Below are 23,635 nucleotides of genomic sequence, written 5' to 3' on the forward strand. Positions count from 1 at the left end.
ATTTATGCAACACAAACCCAGGTAACTTTGTTGTGCTAACTCGCACTCTCCTCCAAAAAGACTTGAAGGATCCTGTAAGTTTTGGGATAAGTCCATCCCTTCTGGCTCTAACGGACCCTGTCGTAGTCTTGGAACCTTCTATATGCTTCCAAAATAGGATGGAGCATTGATAAACTAAAAAAAAAAAAAATACACAAGCCGAAAGTTACAAACCACATCCCGTCAGGGTTGCCACATCTAATCTAACCCATCCCAGCCAGGGAGTCTCACCATGTGACTTACTTCACAATGATCGCTGCGAGCTGACTCTCAATGTTATTTCCCAAATGCACATTCCAGGATGCGCATAGTTCTATTCGGCTACCTGTAGATCTGCAAGTGAATGTCTTGCATTAGAGGGATGGCTATGAGGTTAAATTAGCATTTTTCTACCCTGTAGATGTAAAGGCAAGGATAACACACTCGGCCATATCGAACAATGGTGTTATTACCAAACTTCGTTGTCTGAATACTCCACCCTCCAAAGCTGTGCGTTCGCAACTGCATCTATATTAGAAAGAACAGCGACATAAGGAACTACCCGCTAATGCGCGGCCCAGTGTTGTAGATGACTGGCTCATCATAGCTGCATGTGTTTCATTTTCCATTCTTGTATCAAAATCCATTGCCTCCATTCTATGCCATTGGAAGCTCATAGACCCCTTGTAGCATGTCGCCTCTAACAGTTTTTTGGTTTTAAATAAGCAGTGTAGTCCTAGCACGGCCTCTTGCTTTCTGAACTAGTTTCACTTCCAATGCTCCTTGCACAACATGATCCACTGAGTCCTTTAGATGGTGGTGTTACCGCTGGACGATTTCTTACCTTATTAGTGATAATCCAACCTCACTACCTCCGATCCTTTTAGTTTGCTTATATTCATATTGTTCCCCTGAGATGATCAGGGGATGTACAGGTATCCCCTTTTTTGGTTTTTCTATATAGGCAGAAGAAGTTGCCATGCCCCTGTTCGAATGAGTTCCGAGACCCTGAGGACGATCTTTTCCCGCTAATCTGCAGCATTCAGAAAGTCCTAAAATGATCCACTGGGATAAGGTTTGTTTTTGTGACTGCCATACCCAATTATGGCCTGTGAAACATAGTTGATCATCTTGTCTGAACTTGGACACCCTGGATAAGTAGAAGCGAAGTGCAACAGCGCCTTGGGTCAAGCCTGTTTAAACTCCTCTTCCTTTCCAGGATGGGGTGGAGGATAAAACAACGGAAGTATTTCTTGAGTTAAATGAAACTGACACCATTTTTGGCAAAAATGTGGGTTTGACTTCTTAAAGAAAATGGTAGAAGGAGGCTTCTAAGACGAGGCTTGGAAGTTCACTCACCCTACGGCTGATGCAATGCAACCAAAAGGCCTTGTCTTCAGTGTTAACAATCCTAGAGGGTACGTGAGAAATTTCAAAACTAATTTGAGATCCCAAAGCGAGACTTGAAATGGGATCGGAGGGAATACATTTGTCAATTCCTTCAGAAATTGTACTACTAATGGTATTTTGAAGAAAGATACAGCTTCAGAGGAGCGCTAAAAATATATAGCACTGCTAGATGCCCTTGAATTGTGCCAGCCTGGACACCCAGATTAGTCGGTTGCAACAAAGAACCATTGGTGTGCTGCATGTAAAAGGGTCCACATGCTTATCCCTGCACCAGCTGCAGAACTTGTTCCCAGAGAAGCAGTACAAGGATTTTGTTACTGGCCTTCTGGCCAAAAGCAAAATCTCCATTACTTTGTCTGGGAGGTTCGAATCCTTGTATCTCAACCTTTCAGAAACCATGCAGGAAGAGTGTCTTCTCTAGATGAAGAACCCGACCCGCCTCTCGCGAGAGAAGGTCCTCTTTGTGGAAGATGTATTCAAGGGCAAATGGACATGTCCTGAAGGTCTGGGTATCAAGTCGTCCTGGAGCAATTCAGATCATGGATTTCCCAAACTTTCTCAACCTCCTGATCACTTGAGGAATGACGGGGACTGGAGGATACGCGTGCAGAAGTGGAAAATCCCAGTCAACCATGAACGTGTTCCTAGAGCAGTACAGCTCGCACTTGGTTGACACGAGTCACGAATAGATCACTTGAGGGTTTCCCCAAAGGGTGCGGATCTCTTGAAGGACTTCCCGAGCTAGTTCCCACTCATGGGAGACTGTGCTCTGCCTGCTCGCAGCGTCCACTTCTGTGTTCTCTCTGGCTAGGTGAACTGCTGATGAGATTCCTTCTTGAATTGTCCAGAGCTGCATTGCCTCTGCACAGTGGTAGTGACCCTACACTACCTCTCTTGGGGAAGTAGTACATAGCCACTGTGTTCATCATTATTAGGACTTTCTTTCCCCGTACAGGGGGCAGGAAGGCCATCGGAGCTAGTCTGATTGCCCTCGTCTTCAAAAGGTTGATGTGTACTTTGGACTCTGATGGAGGCCAATGACCGTTCATTGCTGGATCGTTGGCATGTTGCCCCCCCCCACTCCCAAATGTGCCCCCCGTGAGTGAGGCATCCATAACTATTGTCCTCTCTGGCCATGTTTGCCAAAAGCGTTCTCCCTTCAGAATGTCTTCCTCACAGCCCCAACACAGAAGATCCTGTGTGTCACGGAACCTGAAGGGCTGACCTTGTGCCTGAGAATTGATACCCTTGATTTCTGAGAGCCCATTGGAGAGATCGCATTCTCAGGCGAGCCTCTCGCACCAGGAGAATGCAGGATGCCATGAGGTTGCGCAACCTAAAAATTGAGGCTGGAAGATGCTGGGCATTCTGAAATTTGGTGACCATCTGCAGACTGTCTTGAGCCCTCACCTCGGACTGCCCCAAAGAATTGGAGCTTTTGAGATGGTATCATGTGTGTCTTCTTGAAGTTGAGGGATAAGCCCAGGCTGGAGGGAGTGAAGGGTGTAGTGGAGATGTTCCAGGGCTTATTCGGGAGAACATGCCTTGATGAGCCAGTCGTCCAGGTCAGGGTAGAAGTTGAATTTTGAAAAATGTATAACTCGCTCAAAACTGACCTGTATAATGGTGCAGATTTTTACTGTAGCTTATTGCAAGAATTGTAATCACAAATGTATCCAGGACAAAGAAAAAACTCTGGCCAGTCCCTATAGCTAGAATTTCATTTAAACAGTAACGTTTTTCGGGCTTACTCCTACGTCCCGTCCCCTTTCCCCCCATACTTATTGGACATCTCTCCGTCCTGTGGGACGGGACCAGAGCACTTTGTAAAAAGCATCCCAAATTATTTTTTTCAAAAATGTCATTCCTCTTTCTGCGCGGGGCCTGGCACGCGGCCGTAACCCCGCCCACCTTGGCTCCGCCCCACGCATCGCCCATCAGTCCTTTTCTCCACTCGTTCGGGGCTGGACGCACTTCCATCCTCTGAGATTTTCTTCCCTTTTTTTCCTCTCTGGCTCTCGCTAGCGATCGTGTACTAGTCTGTCGTTCAAAATAGACTTTCCAGATTGTTCGTGTCACCGTCGTTTCGCGAGGGCGGATCCCCATCCTCTTTGTTTAGAGTACTTGGGTCCGGATCACCGTCGGGACTCCTGTTTTTACTGCGACTCCCTTTCTGTCCGGGCACTTCAATGTTGGTTGGAGCAGTGGGAGGAGGTGTTCCGACAAACTCCTCCTTCACATTTTCAGGCGTTCATCGACGAGAAGAAAAAACGCCTGGTAAGTTCTTTACTTTTCAGAGCACCCCGGCCGGGGGATACCTTTCCGGGTTCCTCTCGGGCCGGGAGGGGAGTTGATCGCTCTGCCACGGGGGTTCTCCCTGAGGTGTCCGTTGGGCCTAATAATTGTACCCGAGTTTTCTCCGAGGGTCTCCGTAAGGGGCCTGTGGATACTGGAGGACGCTCCGAGGCCCCTCCTGTGGGGGCTGTTTGTGGACCCAGTTCTACTGAGTCGTGGGGTACAGGAGCTTGCTCTAAGGCCTCTGTCGGCTTCCCTCAAATAAGACTGTGGTGCGCCCCGAGGCCTTGGGTGGGCTTGCTGTTACCGAACGGATGTTCGAGGCCCGCGCAGATGAGGCTGTTACCGGGCCTGGGTCTGAGGTCCCTCGTCCAGAGGCTAAAGCTACCAACAGTTCTGAGAGGCCTGTCCAGGCCTTGTCGGTGAAAGCTGTTTCTCACCGTTCCTGCTCTTGCGGCGACACCAGACCTGTTGAGGGGGCAAAGAAGCAAAGTTCTTCTTTTACCGGCAGTGCCGAGGTCCTTCCTTCGAAGGCTAATTTGGTATGTCACAAAAACATTCCAGGCCTCACAGTACCGGCTCTGCCGAGGTCCCTTTTGTTAAGGCTAAAGTTAAGACCCCTGATCCATCAACGGGGGCCCCTGCCTCACTTCCTCACGTGCCGCAGTTCCCCTCAGATGAGGACAAAATGGCGCCTGTTCCTGCCATGACTGCGGCGGACATTTTGGGTGCTAACCCCTACAACTACGCCATCAGCCTCGGGTGTAGGGCTTGGTCCCTTGGGTGAACATAGTTTCTTGTGCGCATCCTTATCGGCCAGTTTGACTGGAACGTTTGGATGCCTCTTCCGCACAATGTTTTGTTGCCTGCAGGGTCTGCACCGTTGATTTATGTGGATATGTCGGTGGAGGGGCCAGTGTGGCATCCTTCCCCGTTACGTCCCTGGATTTGTCCACCTCATGAGAGGCCTCCTCAGGTTCCGAAACAGTCTCTGGAGGACGCTTTGTTTTCAGTAAATTTCAAACGCTTATGCGTACAACCCCACGAGGGAATATTTCAAAGGGCTCTTTAGGGAGAGCTGTCCTCCCGCGCCTCCGGCTCCACCTGTTCCTCCGGTGGTCTCCCTTGCCTACAGTGCCTTCCCCGACTCTTCCGCCTTTGCCCACATTATCCCCTGTGGACAAGACAGCGCCTGACACAGTTCAGCAGGATCCTGATCTGTCGGATGGCGCATAAGGCGATCAGGACAGCGAGGACCTTCCCCGCTCTATCAGAGCTTTTCATGACCAGGTACTGGACATGATGATGAACTTGTTCCAGTGCTCGAGGCACCCGCTCCGCAGGAGGGCGTGCTTTCTGGGGCATTCACCCTGTCTCCCTTGGAGCGTACCGGCCTGTTGCGGAAGGACATTCTGGCCGAGGTCCGCAGAGTCTGGGAAAAGCCACACTCTGGACTTTTTGTCAATAAGAAAATTGACGCGAGATACAGGCTGCATTCTTCGGAAGAGGTGGCCCTGTCTTGTCCGCCCCCTCCTCCACAGTAGTGGCTGCGGCCACTTTGCAGTCCAGGCCTGCAGCATCCTCTTCCACAACGGCTACTCAGGTTCTGGGAAAGGAGGACAAGCTCCTCGACTCCCTCAGGAAGAAAATCTTCGCCAACTCGGCCTTGCAGCTCAGGCAGGCCAATGCTGAATTGATATTAGCGAGAGCTAACATGCGGATGTGTAAAGGTCTGTCAGAGTTTGAGGAGTTTATCCCGGTCGAGAAGCTGAAGACTTTAAAGGAGGCCTATCTGACACCAGGGTCTTGGCCCAGGATCTCCTGGAGGCTGCGGCTCATCACGTAGACACCTCGGCTCGGGGCCTTATGCTGAGGGTTGATACCTCACGACAGGCGTGGCTGCATGCAACTAAATTCTCAAAAGTGCAGGACAAGGTGTTGGACCTTCCATTCGATGGGAAGGAGCTCTTTCATTCTACAACGGATGTAGAGGTCACCAAGACGAAGGATAGCACTCAGACAGCCAAGTCCTTGTCTGTCCTGGTTAAGGCTCCTTTCAAAACCCAGAGACCGTTGTTGCAAAGTCGACCTTCCTCTGTCTTTAGGGGCTTCCTCGACCACAAATCTCGCAGAGTGGATACCCCTGTGGGAACAACCGCCATAGGCAACAACGGACATGGTTTTTCTCCCACTCCTCAGCCTCCTCAGGTGGCACCGCCACCGATAAACCTACTAAATGAGGGTTTTCCGCGCTCACGAGACCCCAGTGGGAGGACGCATTGTGTCTCATTGGGAGGCGTGGCAGACCATCACAGAAGACGGATGGGTCTTGTCGCTCGAGCGGGCTTCCGCTTACCCCCTACCCCACCCCTCAACCCTCATTTTCAGCTGTCGGGCTCGCCCTCCCTCAAAGCCGAAGTTCAGAAATTTCTGGACCTCAGAGCTGTGTAACCCGTTCCCCTTGGGGAGCGAGGAGAGGGCTTCTACTCCCGGCTGTTTACGGTGCCCAAACCCCAACCAGGCTGGCCTGCGCACCATCCTAGACCTTTCCCAGTTCAATCTTTTCCTACCCCAAGAGAGGTTCAAGATGATCACGCCCAGCCAGATACATTCCTCCTTGCAGATGGGCGATTTGCTCAGTGTGGTGGATCTTTAGGATGCGTACATGGATATCCTGATTTGGAACCCACGAGATATCTGTTTCTCTTTGGGAGAGGAGCACTTCCAGTTTCGAGTGCTTCCATTTGGGCTCAGCGCTGCACGTCTTCACGAAGATTTCGGTGATTGCGGCATATCTTCGTCTCCAGGGTATCCATGTGTATCCATATTTGGACGACTGGCTCTTGCGCAGCCCTTGTCTGCTGGCAGCAGCTGTCAATCTCCAGTCTGTTTCAGCTCCTGTTCCATCTTGGGCTGTCGGTGAACTGGCGGAAATCTTCCATGACGGTCTCGCAGGACCTGATTTTCCTGGGTTCTCGCAGGACCTGATTTTCCTGGGTTCTCGCAGGACCTGATTTTCCTGGGTTCTCGCAGGACCTGATTTTCCTGGGTTCTCGCAGGACCTGATTTTCCTGGGTTCTCGCAGGACCTGATTTTCCTGGGTTCTCGCAGGAACACGATCGACTGGATCGACTGCAGAGTGTACCTGACTGGGGACAGAATGGCGGGTCTGTTAGCCACGTGTAAGATGTTTGCGCAGTCGGAGAGCATGTCGGCCTCATGGCCTCGTGTGTGCTGGCTCTTCCTCTTGCTTGTCTCAAGATGAGATGGACCCAGATGGCTCTTCGGAGTTCTTGGCGTCAGGCTGTGGACCCGGATTCCAAGCTGATAATGATTCCTCCTTCCATGAGCGTGGACCTCGAATGGTGGCCATCTCTCAGCAACCTACCGGTGTGTGCGGGGTTTCAGGACACAGCTCCGATGGTGACGATCAGACCAACTCCTACCTCCTGGGGCGGGGTGCAACGTTAGATCTTTTACAAGTATCGGACCTCTGGTCGCCTCGGGACAAGCTCCTGCACATAAATCATTTGGAACTTCTGGCGATCATTCTAGCGCTCAAGGCGTTCAGACCGGTCATTGCCAACAAGGTGGTCCGCATATGCATGGACAATGTGGTGTCAATGCATTACATCCACAAGCAAGGGGGAACAAAGTTACCACCCCCTTCCCTCATGGAACTGTCAGTCCAGATTTGGGAGTGGGCCTTGCTTCATGGTGTCTGGCTGCTTGCAGTACACATTCCGGGCCAGCTGAATGTCACAGCGGATGCCCTCAGCCGGCGGACAGTGGTCAGCTACGAGTGGGAGTTGAAGGCAGAGGTCCTCTCGGGGATCTTATCGCATTGGGGCACACCGGCGGTGGATCTCTTCGACTACGGCGGTGAACAGGAAGCTTCCTAGGTATGCTGCCAGAGGGGGGGGGCTGGGAGCCTCCTCTCTGGGGGATGCTCTTGAGATTCCATGGCACAACATGAGAGCTTATGCCTTCCCGCCTCTGCCTTAGTCTATCGGGCAATTTGGAAGTTGAAGAACTTGGTGAACTGCTCCCTTCTACTCGTAGCCTCCTGGTGGCCAGCCAGGTTTTGGTTCTCAGAACTTCAACACCTGTCGGTGTATCCGCCGATCAGGCTACCAGTGACCCACGATCTTGCTCATCAGGGGGAAGCAGCAGATATGGCACCCCTCCCCACAATCACTCCGCTTGGCAGCATGGTGCCTGAGTTCAGGTCTTTAGAGTATCTTAACTTGTCTACGGATAACATGCGTATTATCCAGGCAGCCAGGAAACCCTCGACCAGATCCCAGTACAGGAGTAAATGGCTCAGGTTCTGTCATTGGTGTTTGAGAAAGCAGTTGAACCCAAGGGTGTCTACGATTGACACTGTGCTGTCCTCCCTAGCAGAGTCGGGTGTTCACGTTCTGTCATGCAGAACTTACCTTTCCGCGGTCTCTGCTTATCTTTCTACAGACCAATGTTCCTACTCTGAGTAACTCAGTTTTCAAGAGGCATTTTGCAGGCTTGACGCGCCTCTACCCTCCAGTTCGTAGTCCGCACCCGCCGTGGGACCTAAATGTAGTCCTGACGGCGCTGTGCCATAAGCCTTTTGAACCCATGGCCACGGTGGACTTCAAGTACCAATCATGGAAAGTGTCCTTTCTGGTCGCTGTTACCTCAGCAAGGCGAGTGAGTGAGTGAGTGAGCGCCAGGCCTTGTCAGTGGAGCATGCCTTCTTGGTTTTTCACAAGGACAAGGTGGTCCTACGGACAAACCCTGCCTTTCTAGGGAAGGTGGTAACTGAGTTCCATCTGAATCAGTCAATCTCACTGCCGGTCTTTTTTCCGAACCCTACCTCAGAGGCAGAAAGGGTTCTGCCCTGTCTTGATGTCAGAAGGGCTCTTAAGTTCTACCTTGACAGGACTTCCGAGCTTAGAAGTTCTTAGCTTTTTGTGACTTTCGGTAACCCTCAGGGTAAGCAGGCGTCTAAGGCGACTATTTCTCAGATCGCCGCCTGCATTATGGAGTCTTTCACCATCCAAAGGCTGAAACCTCCTAAGGGTATTCATGCACACCTGGTGCGGGGCAAGGCAGCTGCAGTTGCTTTTCAGAAGTATGTCCCCTGGGAGTCCATTGCTAGGGCAGCTACTTGGGCCGCCTCATCTGCTTTTTGTAAGCATCATTGTCTTGATATGAGCTCGAGAGCTGATGCTCCATTTGGTCAGGCTGTGCTGAAGAACCTTTTTCGATGAGGGGTATTTCCATCCACCAGTAGTTCCAGTTAGGAGTGCTTGGGAATCTCCCATAAGTATGGAGGAAAGGGGACGGGACGTAGGAGTATAACCAGGTTACTCACCGTAGTGACCACCTTATTCCTAGTCATAGTCCCCTTTCCTCCATACGCCTGCCCGCCGTCCCCTCTAATAAGGTTCCTCTGTTATTGCTAATAGGTCTCTAACCTGGCAATAGAAAAGGACTGATGGGCGATGTGCGGGGCGGAGCCAAGGTGGGCGGGGTTACAGCCGCGTGCCGGACCCCGTGCAGAAAGAGGAAAGACACATTTTTGAAGTTTTTTGATGCTTTTTACAAAGTCCTCCGGTCCCGTCCCACAGGACAGAGCGATGTCCCATAAGTATGGAGGAAAGGGGTCTATGGACTAGGAGTAAGGTGGTCACTACGGTGAGTAACCTGGTTATTTCGAAGCTTTAGCTACCACCGCCAGCAACTTGGTGAAAACACTCAAAAATGGCAGAACTCAACTGGTAATGAGAACTGCCAACGGCGAACCTCGGGTATCTTCTGTGCTTGTGATGGATTGGCACATGAAGGTAAGCATCCTGAAGGTCCAATGAAACCATCCAGTCCTGAAGTTGGAGTGTCTGAAGGATCTGAGAAAGGGTAACCATCTTGAACTTGTCCTTGCTGAGAAACTTGTTCAAGTCTCAAGTCCAAGGTGGGGTCTCAATCCTCTGTCCTTCTTGGGGATTAGAAAGTAAGGGGCGTACCAACCCTTGTTCCTCTTGGTGCTATAGAAATAGTAAACATTTCCTGCACAAGGAGCGGATCTGGAACTTTGAAAGAATTGCTCCCTGCTGGATTATCCTGAGGCCCTTTTTAGAAAGGGAGTAAGGGAAGGCCGTAACCCTGGGCTACGGTTTCCAATGCCCATGTATCTGAAGTAATGCCCTGCAAGTCTTGCAGATGTGAGTCTGCCTCCCACCAGGGTTTTATGGACTAAAGTCTGAGGTTTTGAGGCGGCTGATGCAGCAGCTGAGGGTAAAGCAGCCATTGCCTGAGCGGTTTTGGCACCTCTTCCACCATGAGAAATCTTCTCTGATCTTTGATTCGGCAGTCCCCTCCCAACTGAGGGGTATTAGCGAAATGACCTGCCACTTCAAGCTGTTCCAGTGGGGCGAGTTTGTGGCTGTTTGATTGCAGCACCAAGGGATTTGGCAGCTGCTTTGGAGGTCTGCAGCTTCTCCAGGCTCTCGTCAGCCTTGCTGCCAAATCAATGTGTGCTGTCAAAGGGCATGCTAAGAAGTCTTGATTGCACATCCAGAGCAAACCCAGACTTTCTTAAGCAGGCAAATCTGCGCATTCCAGTGCTAGCCGTCATAGCTCTGCTGATGCTGTCCGCAGTGTCTAGACCAGTCTGAAGGTATTTGCCCATGGCATCTTTCCCATCTTTAACAATATTGAAAAAATGTTTCTCTTACCCTTCGGGGTGGATATGTTCAGCTGCCATTGATATGCATTCCTATAGGGTAAATGTGAACTTGGCCAATGCACATGTGGTATGATGGGCCATACTTCCAGCAGAGACTTTTTTTTTGGTCATTGCTTCATGGCATTGGTCATCCCTGTCCGGGGAGGGTGGTGGATTGTTGGTATGCAGTCTGTTTAGATGTAGCAGCCTGCACCACCAGACTTTCCGGAGCACACAGGTTTTGTCTTTTGCCTTCTTCGTCGGGTTTCTTGACATGAGCATGCCGCTGGCTCTTAGAGTGGGTTGAGGCCACATTTTCGAAGAGAAGCATCTTCAGTTTGAACTTCTCCCATTCTGCCAGGTAGTCTGATTTTGGTCGGGCAAGTAACCTGTTCAGGGGAGGAACTTTATGGCGATCTGTGATGACTGAGTGGTGAGACCCACTCTTAGAACAAGGTCTTTTAGCTTTCTACAGACTAGGAGTCACCCCTTGGCTTGTCGGATTTTTCAGGGCTTTCACTGTCCTCGATGGGCAATATCCACAATTTGTTTTTTCCCCAGACACCACACACACACACACACACCCAATGGGGGTCCTTAAGCGAAATGTTCACCCCAGTCATGGCATTTCTTGAACCCCGATTTTTGGTGTTGATGCCTTTCTTATTTTTCAGATTGCGATAGATTACTTGAAGGAACCGAAGTGTGCCGATTTTTCTGAAGCGATGGCTCTTGTGGGAAAAACTTAACTGAAGCCAACGGTCACTGCGCATGCTAAATACCAAATGAAGTCGACATTGAGACAGAGGTCCTCGACGGACATAAAGTCGACGTGCAGAGCCCTCTGCTCGAATTATTTTCTTGAAGCAGCTAAAACTGGATATGGAGATATCAAAAGATGAAGAATACAGGAGGACACAATCCATTCAAAAGTGTTAAGAGAGTTTTGAGGGAGATGTTGTCTGAGTGAAGTTAGCTGTGATATCAGAATGTACAGAAAGTTGATTTCATCTGTGTATCCATCCACAGTTCGGACTTTCTGAAGGGACAAATAAGCAACCATCCCCCAACACCCTGGATGATTTGGGTGTATTTAAATTGGGGTCCAAAGGGATTAATGTTGAGAGCACCATATTGATGGGAGGCGGCAGGTGATGGCAGCAAACTGCGGGCATTGTTGCTAATCTATGTGTATCGAATGCAGTTAATGCATGGGATATGTTACTTTTAGTGTTTAGAATGTTTACATATTACATCTTCACACACTTACAAAGATACAATATTAAACCTGCAAAATGCAACTAACAGTCTACACAACGGGGCGCTTTGTGTAAAACGTGGTAGTTGGGGACTTGCATGTGACTTTTGTGGACTTTCTCAGGATTTCAGACCGCAGACTATTAGTAAAACAGTAATTTTAATCTGTAGTTGAATTTTGAGAAACAGACATTCGTTGATGGAAAGAATGGGTCATCTTGTAGGAAGGTCGGCTTACAAATGGGCAAAGGGTTATGATTTAACAGTCGCACAAGGGGGCAGATGTTATCTCGCTTATTGTATTGAAGTAGCGTAGAGGGTGTTGGCCATTTGTTTGGGCTGGTAATAAAAATGACGCCCAAGGCTAGGGTGTCCGGCTGAATTGGTTTTTACAGGTCATCGGAGGCTTTATCCTAGAGTTGTGGTCGCATAAATTAGTCTGGGGTAGTTGAGATCGCAATCAGTAGTTCAAAGAAGATCCTGTTTATTGCTGCCTTCCTTATTTCTAAAATATGTAAGCAGACCATGTGCAATCACACTTAGTTACTTGTTTTAGGCAGGTTAATGCTAGTAATGAAATATGTTTTCAATAACAATGTTTAACCATGTGACGTCATGGCCTACTATGAACGAATTCCAAGAGGTGTGTTCTGTATATGATCTGAGTCGCAACTATCAAGATGAGACTGGCCAATGAAAATACTGGGAAAAGATGGGATTTCTGTCCAATCATATGTGGTGGGGTGGAGTGTAATGGAGTATATCGGAGTATTTTTAATTGTTGCAAAAATGTATATAAAATGTCGGCTGATGTTGGATTGTTGACACTTTGGTAAGGTTGGTCCTGCAATACCATCAAACCACTCCCTGAAGCTTTGTACAATAAACTTACTTTTTGTACATTCGTGTATTCACTTCTGTGGTTGGCCTGAAAGCAGGAGGTTTCACACAAGCTAGCTACAACATGCTATTCCTATTCTGTTGATAAGCCTCTGCACGCTACGCACAGGAAAATGGAAGGGGTTCTATAATAAGCCAGATTTCACTTGGCTTTAATATAGTGAAAAAACAATGTTGCATTTAACACTAAAATGTTCCAATTCCATTTGGAATTAGCTATTCCTAGTGTTACCTCCCAGTCCACCCACTCCTGGGATTTGGCAGAGAAAGGTTTTAGAGTACCTATATGTAATTACATTCGGGAATGTACATAATCTCATTTGACTAATTCTTTAAGGCACCAAGCCATAAAGCGCCCTCAGGTTTCCAGCAATTCCCAGAAAGGGAGGCACCTTCTGATCAGCATTCATAATTCTAAATGTCCCTGTGACTGCTTACATAAGGGGTAATCTTACCACATGGTCATGACAAAGCACTTTTCTATTGGTGGAATCATCCATTCGGTTCGCTTAACAGGCTGACACTCCCAAAGATGACACTCCTTTCCTTCATTGGTTGATTCAAATGCGCATGTGCACGGAGGGAACTGTACACTTTTGGACTGTCATATTTCCATCAATAACATATGGCTTTCTGCATTCCCGCAATCTTCAAATTCAGAGTCGCAACACGAGTATGTGCGATGAAATGGGGCTTCATTGACATTTCGGATTGTATTAGCACAATAGCATGTTTAGTGTCATTTTGTTGAGTATCTGTTTCAAAGCACCTTTTCGTTTGATTCGAAGTCTTATGGTTTTGGAGTTCGTGCCAAATACATTTATTAAATGCCTGAATGCTAATTCAAATGGCCCATCACATTTCTCTTTGTGTCGGCACAATACAATGGGAGCAGGTTTCAAGTGCCCCTTTTGTAAAACCTTCAGTCTGTGATTACTAGGGATGGCTGATGGGTCCTGTTTGAGTTTTTATTAGGACCGCAGCTTATTGATTTTATGTGGAGGGCTAATGTAAAAAGGTGAGCCTTTAGTGCATTCTAGCGTAGGCAGATGCTGAGGGAACAAGAGTGGATGGAATCCGCCCACTTTTTTGTGAGGGCAGATGCCATCCCTACTGGTGTTAAAAGAACTAAAAAAAATATATATATATATATATATATATATATATATACTTTGCTTTACCCACTTAAAACCGTGCAGCTGCTGGGAAATATCGCATGCTTTGGGGGCGTTGCCGCGTCTACTTCAGACTATTTCATCAGATGTAACCAATGACACAATGGTGATGGCTTTTACTATGATGTATTTCTTGGTAAATTTGGCAAATTTGGCAAGAGAGCGGATGGGGTTGTATTACTAATTGCTGTAGTTTGCTTGATCCTTGCAATGTCAATATGTAACTCATTTTTTGTTTTTCAATGCAGACACCGATAACCACAATTGTTCCCGAAGACCACCACAAGGAAGTACATTGAAAAGGTCTCTACGTATGTGTTATGCATTATTATAGGTTATTTATGGATGATTTTGCTGAAATGTGTTCTTAACCCAGTGAACTAATGACTGCTCAAAATTAACGGATTTAATTTCTGCATTTTTAAAATTAATTAGCCCAAGAACAAAATGGAACCAATACAGAAACGCACCCTGAAATATATTTTGCAGGCTATGTAGATTACCACTGATTCTTTGCAGAGGGCTTAATGTGAGTCGCCATGTGTGACTCGCCATAAAGATGAACTAATGAGCTCCCCCCTCATTCTCTATTGTTACACATCCCTGTTGCTATTGCTAATAATTGTAGCTGTTCCTTCACATCCCTGCAGTTCCCGTCTTTATTGCTGTGTTTAACACTACTTTCAGATTTCAGTATGCTCTGAAGCCTGCTTCCTTTAACATGTTCATGTGCTCGGATGCCTGCATTCCTCGTGTGGTTGCATGCCTCGTGTGCTATGTGCTTTAGCAAAAATCATGAAGGCTGGCGAACGTCTGCAAGAAAAACTAATGAGATTATTTTTAAAGGTTAATTTTTCCAATCCTACAAAGCCCCGTTTGCAGTCTTAGTCTGGTTCCTTCTATAGCGAGCATTAGTAAGTGCTGTTAAATTGAAGCACCAATTATGGGTTTCTTTTGACAGTTGTCTTTCTGTAGTTAAAGCCCTCTTTTCCTTCCTAACTTGGGACAGATGATTTCTGCCTTTCATTAAGAACTGGGGTCGATCCAGGATGACTCAACATGTCGGTACTGTATCAGTTTTCAGCAGTACATCTGTCAACAGTTTAGTTGGTGCTTCAGGATTGGCTTTGATTTTTTTTAAAATAATTCTATTGCCCCATGCTTTTTAAATGGTCCAAGCAAACCTTCTACCTCGCTCAGCAACTCTTCAACCTACATTTTAAAACTGCATTTTTAACATAACTTTACTATGAGGTTATCTAGCCATCATCCAGTCTCTTGGGTAAAGTGCCTGGCTCAATTATGGGAACCTAGAATGATTTGATCTGCAACGCTCAGCTTCAGCAAAATCCTTAGACTTAACCATTGACACCAGCCTTTCCTTCCAGAAACATAGCCCAGAAGGCCAAAATGGCCTGACTCCAAATAGCCCCCTTTCTCAAAATCCAACCCTTCATCCCTCTGCCCAACTTTCAGACTATAGTGAAGGCTGTTGTGGTCTCGCACATCAATGGGTACAATGCCCTCCAGACCGGGCTCCCAGCCACTCACTTAGCTCCTATAAAAGCAGTCCACTGTGCTGCAGCACCTCTTCTTATGGATGTGTGGAAACTTGACTGAATTGCCCCCGTCCTACACAAACTACATTGGCTTCCTCTTCAGGTCAAGATACTGTTGAAGACTGCGTTAATCTATAAACATGTCATGAGTAGCAAACCAGTGTGTACCTGGCAGACACACTCCACATATTTGGTGGCACATGCCTACCATGCAGCAAATTGACTCGCCGGCTTGAATCACAACCAGTCTGTAAAGAGGACCTGCAAACAATCCTCTTGCCAACGACCCATCCTGGAACTCCATCTTGGAATCGTCTGTTATGAGGGAAGATCAGTTAGAGCAATTATTTTCTGACCCTCCCCATTGCATATCAACTAACCATCACAGAGGGGAAACTTAGGTCAACACTTTTTCTAGTGCGCACACAGTTAGTGCCAGGCACACCAAAGACACAGCACAGCTGTCAAGTCAATTATGTGTCAACATTTTGCAGTGAGACCTTTTCAATTATTTGGATGGATTGTTGGGTTAAAGTAGAGCTGCCGAGAGGAGAATCTCTCTCATTATACAAGTATGCCTCAGAATATGATTGGGATAGAGATTACAAACACTCACCTTGCAGGAGAAACTCTAGAGGTTTCTTCCAAGACAGACATAGGAATATTTTTCGGGCATAGAGGAGCCCTATGGACTTAGTTTGTTTATTTGTAAAGCGCAGCCAAACCCTCGGGTAACTGGGCGCTAAACATACAGATCCACAGTGGTTACATATTGTTGCACATACAGAATATAATACATTACAGTGAATGGTACCATGGACCTAGTTACAGAATGGTCCAATGTGAGGTACAGTGGGTCTTGACGTTACCAAGTTAGTTTGGATTGCCACTGTCATAACATATATTTAAGAGGCTGAGACTAGAATATCTTACTAAGCAGTTAAATAAGGTGATGGCCACCTTGGGTAGTGCCGTAATCATCCTATTGTTGGGTGAAGAGCAATTCCTTGACTCTGGCTCTAAACGACCAAAATGAGGTGTCTGCTCTAATCGTCATAGGTAGTGCGTTCCAGTATTTAACTGCCAATACTGGAAAGCTAGCTCCCCCAGCAGTTTTCAGGATGAACTTCGGTATGTTGAGTTGGTGAAGGTAAGGTGGTCCGATAGTTCTGTCTCGTGAATTTGTCTGAAAGGTACTGTGGGGCCGTCAAGTATAGGCATTTGTGTGTGATGAGTGTCCAGGTACAGCCCTAGTGTTTTGACTTCCTTCAACACTAATGGTGAAGGAGTGGTACCTGGGGTCCAGTTTATTGAGACGGGCCTGTGAGCCGACAATAAGCAGTTCAGTCTTGTCGTTTAAGCAGAGGCTGTGGGTGGCCATCCATGCTTGTATTTCTAGGTAGATCTTGTTCAGTTTAGCAACATCCTCGTCGTAGCTCCCCGTGAGGGCGACTAGGACCTGGGTGTCATCGGCCTATTTGGTGTATGTGACGCCCAGGTCATCAAGGTGGTCGAAGAGGAGCTTGGTGAAGATACAAGAACCTTGGGGAACTCTCCATTGGATTGGGACAGGGTCCGCAGCGGCGCTTCCCCAAGGGGCAAAGACCCTAGTTCTGTCCGATGGGAAGGACCGAATCCAATTGGTGGCATCCTGGGAGAATGCGGCAGCCGAGGAGAGGTGTTCGGTGAGAATTTGGTGGTCGATTAGGTCAAAGGCTGCAGACAAATCCAACAAGAGCAGAATGGCCAACTTGCCCTTGCCTTCATCATTTGGATTTTTAGATCCAAGAGGGCTGTTTCAGTCCCGTGCCTGGGTCTAAAGCCGGATTGTCACAGTCCTAGAAGGTTGTCTTTCAAACGTTTTTGGATTTGGAGGTATGCTACACTGTCTAGTATTTTTAGGAGGAAGGTGTCTGTGGTGATGGGCCTGTAATTAGTCGGAGTGTTGGGGTCTAGGTTTGTTTTTTTGAGCAAGAATAGGACCCAAGCTTCTTTAAGGTTGTTGGGGGACTGCCGTGTTTTTGAACGAGGCATTAATCAATGAGGTGATGAAGGGGGCAAAGTCTCTGGCTCCGTCCTTAATGACTGAAACAGGACATAGGTCGCCAAGACAGTTAGGTTTTAAGCTAGCAATTGTTACTTCGTCCTCAGTAATAGGAGAGGTGGAATAGTGGGCAGTCAGGGGAAAGATGGCTATGTCAGTCAGGATGGTCCTTGGGCGTGAGACTGGCTTTTTTGGATTCTATTTTAGCTTGCAGTTGGGCCATTTTATTTGAGAGCGCTTGTTGGGTATTACTACACCAAGTTTTTTCCTTGATGCAGTCCTCAGTGGGGGCACAGGAGGTGGAGGCACAGGAGATTCCATTTATCGTAAGATAGAGAAGAGCTCTTTTGTGCCACTTTTGGCATTGTGTATTAAAGATTTTCTTTTTTTTTTGGCATTCGTGATAGCAGCTTTATATGTGGCTGCTGTTAAGGAGAATTTTTGCTTGGAAGTATTCGATGGGGCTTTTCTCCAGCTGGATTCAGCTGTTCTCTTGAGGTTACTTGAAAAACTTCATTTCACTACTTGCAGATGAATACAAATGGGGCATTTGTGTTGATAAATTAATCATAACATATCTCAAAACTAAATTATCTTCTGCATTCTAATGGATTAGACCAAGTTCTAAATTAATGGAATGTATTGTATTCATAATTCACCCTGATGGACTAGTCCGAAATGCATCAGCGACATTGGCTTCTGAACTACAAAATGTGAAAGAATAAGATTTTTACTTGTGTAACCATTTTTTAAAATAATTTTTAAAATTCTGAACCGATTGAACTGGACATTATGTCCACAATTCGCAGTATTTACTCGCAAAAACGTTCAAAATGTGGCTTCAACACCTAACCCAAGGACTACTCGGTGGATGCACGGACCACACCTCGCAGTATTACGTCACTGTTAAAAGATGTCAGCCCAACGTTACCTATGCACACACTGTGCAGCGCTTGTCCTTTCTTGTGCTAGGGCTGCGCTGTAAACTATAAAATATTTGAAAGTGACCATAGTTAGTCACTTGCTAGTTTTTTGTCACCCCCTTGCGGAATGCTTTTGAAGCATTAGTGCCAGTTTGACTATGCAATTATGTGCCCAGAAAGTAGTGAGGGTATCTCAATAGCAATGCCCAGCTGCGAGGTTGCTAAATCTTTTAGTACTTTTCTTGGGGCTTGCTGATGCTTATTATTGAAGAGCATGCTTTAGAGTCGCTGGCTTCCCCAATTGCACAGTAGCCATGTCAACTGGTGTGTGAAGAGAGGTACATTGGCATGGCATGGACCATTGCAAAGTAGAGTCCATTTGCAGGGGAGCATGGGTCTTGTCGCCACTCACTGAACAGGAGGTATCAATGGGAAGGGTGGAAACCAGTGCCCCTGGGGAGCCAGGGCTGCATAAGTAATGTGTGAATGCTTGTTGTGGCCTGGCAATGGCAGTAGAAAGTCTGCGCTTTAACTGAGATCAGAGCCCAGAATTCCTGGCCTGGCCTGTAAGGATGCACTGTACATTTAAAGTGCTAATAATTCATCAAATAAAGTAGTGCAGGCTATAACACAGACAGAACAGATGGCGTTTAACCTACTGAGCTGTATAGTGGAGTTGTTTTCTTTGCCATTGTACAGCATGCCTCTTCTTTGGAACTGGTGAATAAGGCGCCCATACGTATTTTTATTGTACTGTCATTAGCTAAGACCTGGCCCCGGTTGGAGAGTAGCATGTTCACTTTCAACATGAGGTGATGCAGGTATTAAAATGCATTAGCTGTAGAAGGTGCCAGACCTTGAAAGGCACATGCGTTAAAGGACCAATGGCCAGCTCTGTGGCAGACTTTGCAAATACCTACCCTTTGGCTTTCCCTTGTGTGGGAGTTCCTAAAATCTACCTTCATAGAAGGAAAGATCCGGGATTCTGTTCATAAGAATACTCTGCAGGGCATAAAATGTCACATTGGTAGCACAAGTGGTGTTTGTACCTTTCTTTCCATGCCTCCTTGAGCATTGGATTTTTAATGCTCTGGGCAACTTATCTTTAGATCCTTGCAATCCTAGCTGAGCCATTACTCTTCAGCCCCAGATTTCTGTGCATGCTACCACCACCAATACTTAAAGACCATTGGAGGCTGCATAGCAAATAATTCCCTATTTGTTCCACCCGTCATCCAACCAATGACTTACTGCTTGTTCCTCTGTTCTGTAACTGTGGATGTGAGGATGATCTCTAAAGCATGCCTATCACACTAATGGGTGCTTCATAAATTTAAGCTTCACCTCCACAGCATCAAATCATGTGCAAGAGGTCAATCCCTCTTTGAGAAACGGCACACAGGTGACACCCTTTGAGAACATTACACCTAGTACTAGCATGCAAAAATGAACTGATGGACGATTCTGGTCCTAAATGACAACCCACCAACAAGTGATCCAATAAGTACAATGGCAAGACCATTTAGTAATTGTATACATGGCGAATGCCTCCTTTTTGCTTCCCTTTCTATTGGTCTCGCTTTCCTATGGTGTATTGTGGGATGACCCTGCTACCAGATCAGAATGCTCCAGTTTGGACTTGCCCATCCCTGTTTTCTCCATCCTCCTGTCCTCATCCCTGATGCAGCAATTACATCATGTCTGGACAGCTTGTGGATTATGGGGCTTTTAAGGGAAGCAGGACTGGCAAGTCTACGCAAGCAACAAACCTCCTCCCCCCCCCCCCCCCCACCAAGCTGTGGTGTCCTTCGTTTGAAGGGATTCAAATGACTCCTGCAGAAAGCGGTCCTGAACAGCAACTGCTTATTCTGTAAGTGACTTTCACCCTTCTGTATTTACCTGATGCTGCACCTCAGATCTACCGACTGACTGTGTTCCCAGTTGGAAGGTAATGGGAAAGAATCCTTAGACTTATGGTATTCTGCTCCACTTGGTTATCCTTTTGTATGACTGCCAAAGGAGTAATTTGACAGAATTCCTGCTGAAATGCAAAGGAAAACATTGCACCCTTCAAACCAGCTGTCCATGCTAGTAAGGGTTATGAGCTGGGAAGGGGGCTAAACAAAGCGGCTTTGTTTGGGGGTGCAGTGTTCTTATGAAACTGACCCTAGGAAATGGAAGGCATACGTAGAGCTCGGAAAACTGGTGGTAAGAAGGTGGAACACCTGAGCGGGTGGGCGATCTCGGCTCAAACATAAGGAGAAGGGAGGCTGGGTATGGGTCTGAGGGGTGCAGGAGGGATAAGTGGTGGGGTTGGTGGAGAGTCTGAAAAAGGGGGGGGGGCGTAATCTGGAAATGAGAGAGAGAGAGAGATGGAATGATTTAAAAAAAGTGTGGAGGCTGGGAACTATCAATCGGGAGGTAGTGCAGAGCATGGCAGGGAACATTTGGGACAGAGGGTGGACCAGGACACTGCACAAAGGAGTAATTGTGAAAAGGGTTCCTCCAATAGTAGGTATCGATGTGACCGAACCATTCCAATCTGATCTATAATGGTGGATGAAGTTGTCCCATCTTGGCTAGGGCCTATTACTTCAGGCCCAAGAGCTGGAGCTTGCCATGAGGTTGGACGTATTTATTTCAACTCCCTTCCCTGCTCAGGCCCTCTGCCCATTACTTAAAGGGGAAAGGACAATGAGGTGGATAGATTAAACGTTCTAAAGATTTTGTTAATGCTACAGGATTTAATTTACGCCTACGTCCCTCCCCTCTTCCCCCATATTTGTGGATGAGGAAGAGCAGCTTTCGTCAGACAGGCCCTTTCATGTCCAGGCGGTTGATCTTGGGTCTTATTAAGAAGTTTCTGACTTCTGAACCTCCTACTCCAAAAGCAGGTGTTTTGACAGGCGCGCTTACTTTGAAGATTCGGGAACGGTTGGGCCTTTTCCTACTGAAGGATATTTTGCTTGAGGCCAGGAAAGCGTGGTGGAAGCAGACGCACGGCTCAATGCACAAACAAAGATAGATGTGCAATAAAGGCTCCATGTGTCTGAGGAAATTTCCCTGACCACTCCCGTCTTCTACAGTGGTGGCAATGGCTGCCCTCCATTCCAAGCCTTTGGCATAGTCGTTGGCATCCGACTTGTCAAGAGGATAAGAGTTTGGAAGGGATTGATAAAGGCCAGTGGAGAGCTCACTTGAGAGGGGAAAGATGGGCTGCAGCTGTTGGAGTGGTTCTGCTTAATAAACAGGAGTTGATCACATCATGGAATGACTTGCCTTTTTTTATTACATAGCAAAGTTAAACCTAATATGTGCGTCTTCCAGGCGGCGCATAAATCCTCTAGGCGGGCACAGTACAAACGCAAATGGCTCTGCTTCTGTCACTGGTGCTTGGTCAAATGGATTGATCCTTGGCAACCTTCAGTGGATTGTGTCCTTTGTTTTGTCAGACCTTGCATTCATATACCCTCTTACCATACGTACCTATTGACGATCGGGGCATACGTTAAATCTGATTCTTCATGCACTCTCAAACGGTGATAAAAGGGTATTTCGGTGGCCTTATACATATTTCCTCCTGTCAAGTCTTCCTAGGCGAGATGGGACCGCAATGTGGTATTCATTGCACTCTGCCATAAGCTGTTGGAGCCCATGGCAACAGTGGGCTTGAAATTGCTCACCTAGAAGGTGGCCTTCCTGCTCGCTATTACTACAGCTAGGATTGACTAGCTGCAGGCTCTCCATTGAATAGCACTTTCGAGGGGATTGGGTCCTCCAACGTATTCCATATCTGACAGTAATCACCACAGCTGTGCTGCTTCGGAAAATCCTCTGCGTCCTGCGTCGGTGACATCGATACGCAGCCGTCGAGGACCTCTGCTGACGTCACTAGATGACACGACACCCGTAGCCTCAGTTCTGTTTTTTCCGCGAACGTGTTCGCTTCGGAGATCTCGGCGCGCCTCGACTCTTTGGAGTTTCTGTTCTTTCTCGGTTCTTCGAACCTGTTCGTATTGTGTAGTATATTCTTCGTGAATGTCTACCTCGTCTTCCTCCCCACGTCCGGGCTTTAAGAAGTGTGGGGACTGTGGGTCCAAGATGTTGGTGACGGACTCGCACGACGCCTGCCTCTGGTGCCTCGGGGGGGCCCATGACACGGAGGACTCAACTGCCAGTTGCCCACGTCCAAAGCCTTGCGGGAGCGCAAGAAGTTGTTGTTGGTAGGTAAGGTGTCCAAGCCACGGAAGGCGAGGTCTGCGGGGCTTTCGATGGACGATTCGAAGGGTGACTCTCCGTATCATTGTCGTAAGTCCAGTGGGTCTCGGTCCCGGAGTTGGTCCCGCCACGCCTCTGCCTCTTCGAGACACTCCCGGAAGCGCCATCATCGGTCGCCTTCCCCGTCCTCGTCTGAGAATCCCGCCGTCGGCGGGGTCACTTATCCCACCAAGCATGCGACGCCGGAGGAATGTGCTTCCTTCGGGAAGAAAATGTTAGCGATTCTCGACTCTCAGGGCACTGGTCCGTCCACGCCTCCGATGGGGTCGGTCGAGAGACACCACTTGCACGCCTTGGGGCTCGGGTGGTCGGCACGATTCGCGGGAGAGGTCCGCTAGGACAAGAGGAATCGTTCTCATCATGCCCATTCCAGGTCTCGGTCCTCGACGAGCTCGAGACCGTGTGCACCTGTGGCATCTTCGGCGGACTCTTTCGAGGCCCCGCCTCAGAGGTCGTCAACGCCATCGGCACCCAGGCTGTCGAGGGACACGCTCGGGGCTCCGGCCTCGAGGCCTGTGTCGACGCCATCGATGCTGTCAGCGCCGCATTTGGGGTCGATTCCCTTGACGCCTTTCGAGGCTGTTTAGACGGGGGTACCCCGGGGCTCGGTGGAACTCCCTAGAAAGGCTCTGGCCAAGGTCAAGCATGGCTTTGTTCCACATTCTGTGCCTTCTTACCGCCATCTTGAGTTTATTTCAGAGGTGGATGAGGGCTCTGATGATGGCATGGTTACTGATATGGTGCCAGACGAGATTCTCTTGGGCCATAGCCAAATTGAGGACCTGCGGCAGTCCCTGCTCAATGCCAGTGGGCTGGACACTTCTCCGGAGGTGGAGTTTTGGAGGCCTGAGCCTGGCACTCATGCCGACTCCTCATACCAGCGTCTTATGTCTAGGGTCACCGAGTACTTGGGATGGTCTGCTCCCCCAGGGGATTTTCTTCAGGATGACCTTACGGAGATCCTTGACAAAGGCCCACAAACTGACCCGGTGCTGCCGTTCCATATGGCTCTACAGAGGGTGGTGGCGGCTTGGACTTCTCCGGAGAGTCTCCCGGCAGTGGGCAAGTCTTTG

General features: G+C 48.0%; 1 protein-coding gene across 6 annotated transcripts in view; it reads left to right on the plus strand.

Annotated features, from left to right (window-relative positions):
• ACSL4 (acyl-CoA synthetase long chain family member 4) overlaps window positions 1-23,635 on the plus strand; it is a 492,223-nt gene that overhangs the window by 114,563 nt on the left and 354,025 nt on the right. For 3 of the 6 annotated variants that reach the window (XM_069612616.1, XM_069612619.1, XM_069612621.1), the window contains exon 2: window positions 14,007-14,069. The gene's annotated coding sequence lies outside the window, so the exon portion shown is untranslated. The remainder of the gene's footprint in view (window positions 1-14,006; window positions 14,070-23,635) is intronic. The other 3 variants (XM_069612617.1, XM_069612620.1, XM_069612618.1) reach the window with 1 other exon arrangement.

The sequence above is a fragment of the Ambystoma mexicanum genome, chromosome 5p, assembly GCF_040938575.1.
Source record: "Ambystoma mexicanum isolate Mex_15411 chromosome 5p, UKY_AmexF1_1, whole genome shotgun sequence".
Classification (NCBI taxonomy): domain Eukaryota; kingdom Metazoa; phylum Chordata; class Amphibia; order Caudata; family Ambystomatidae; genus Ambystoma; species Ambystoma mexicanum.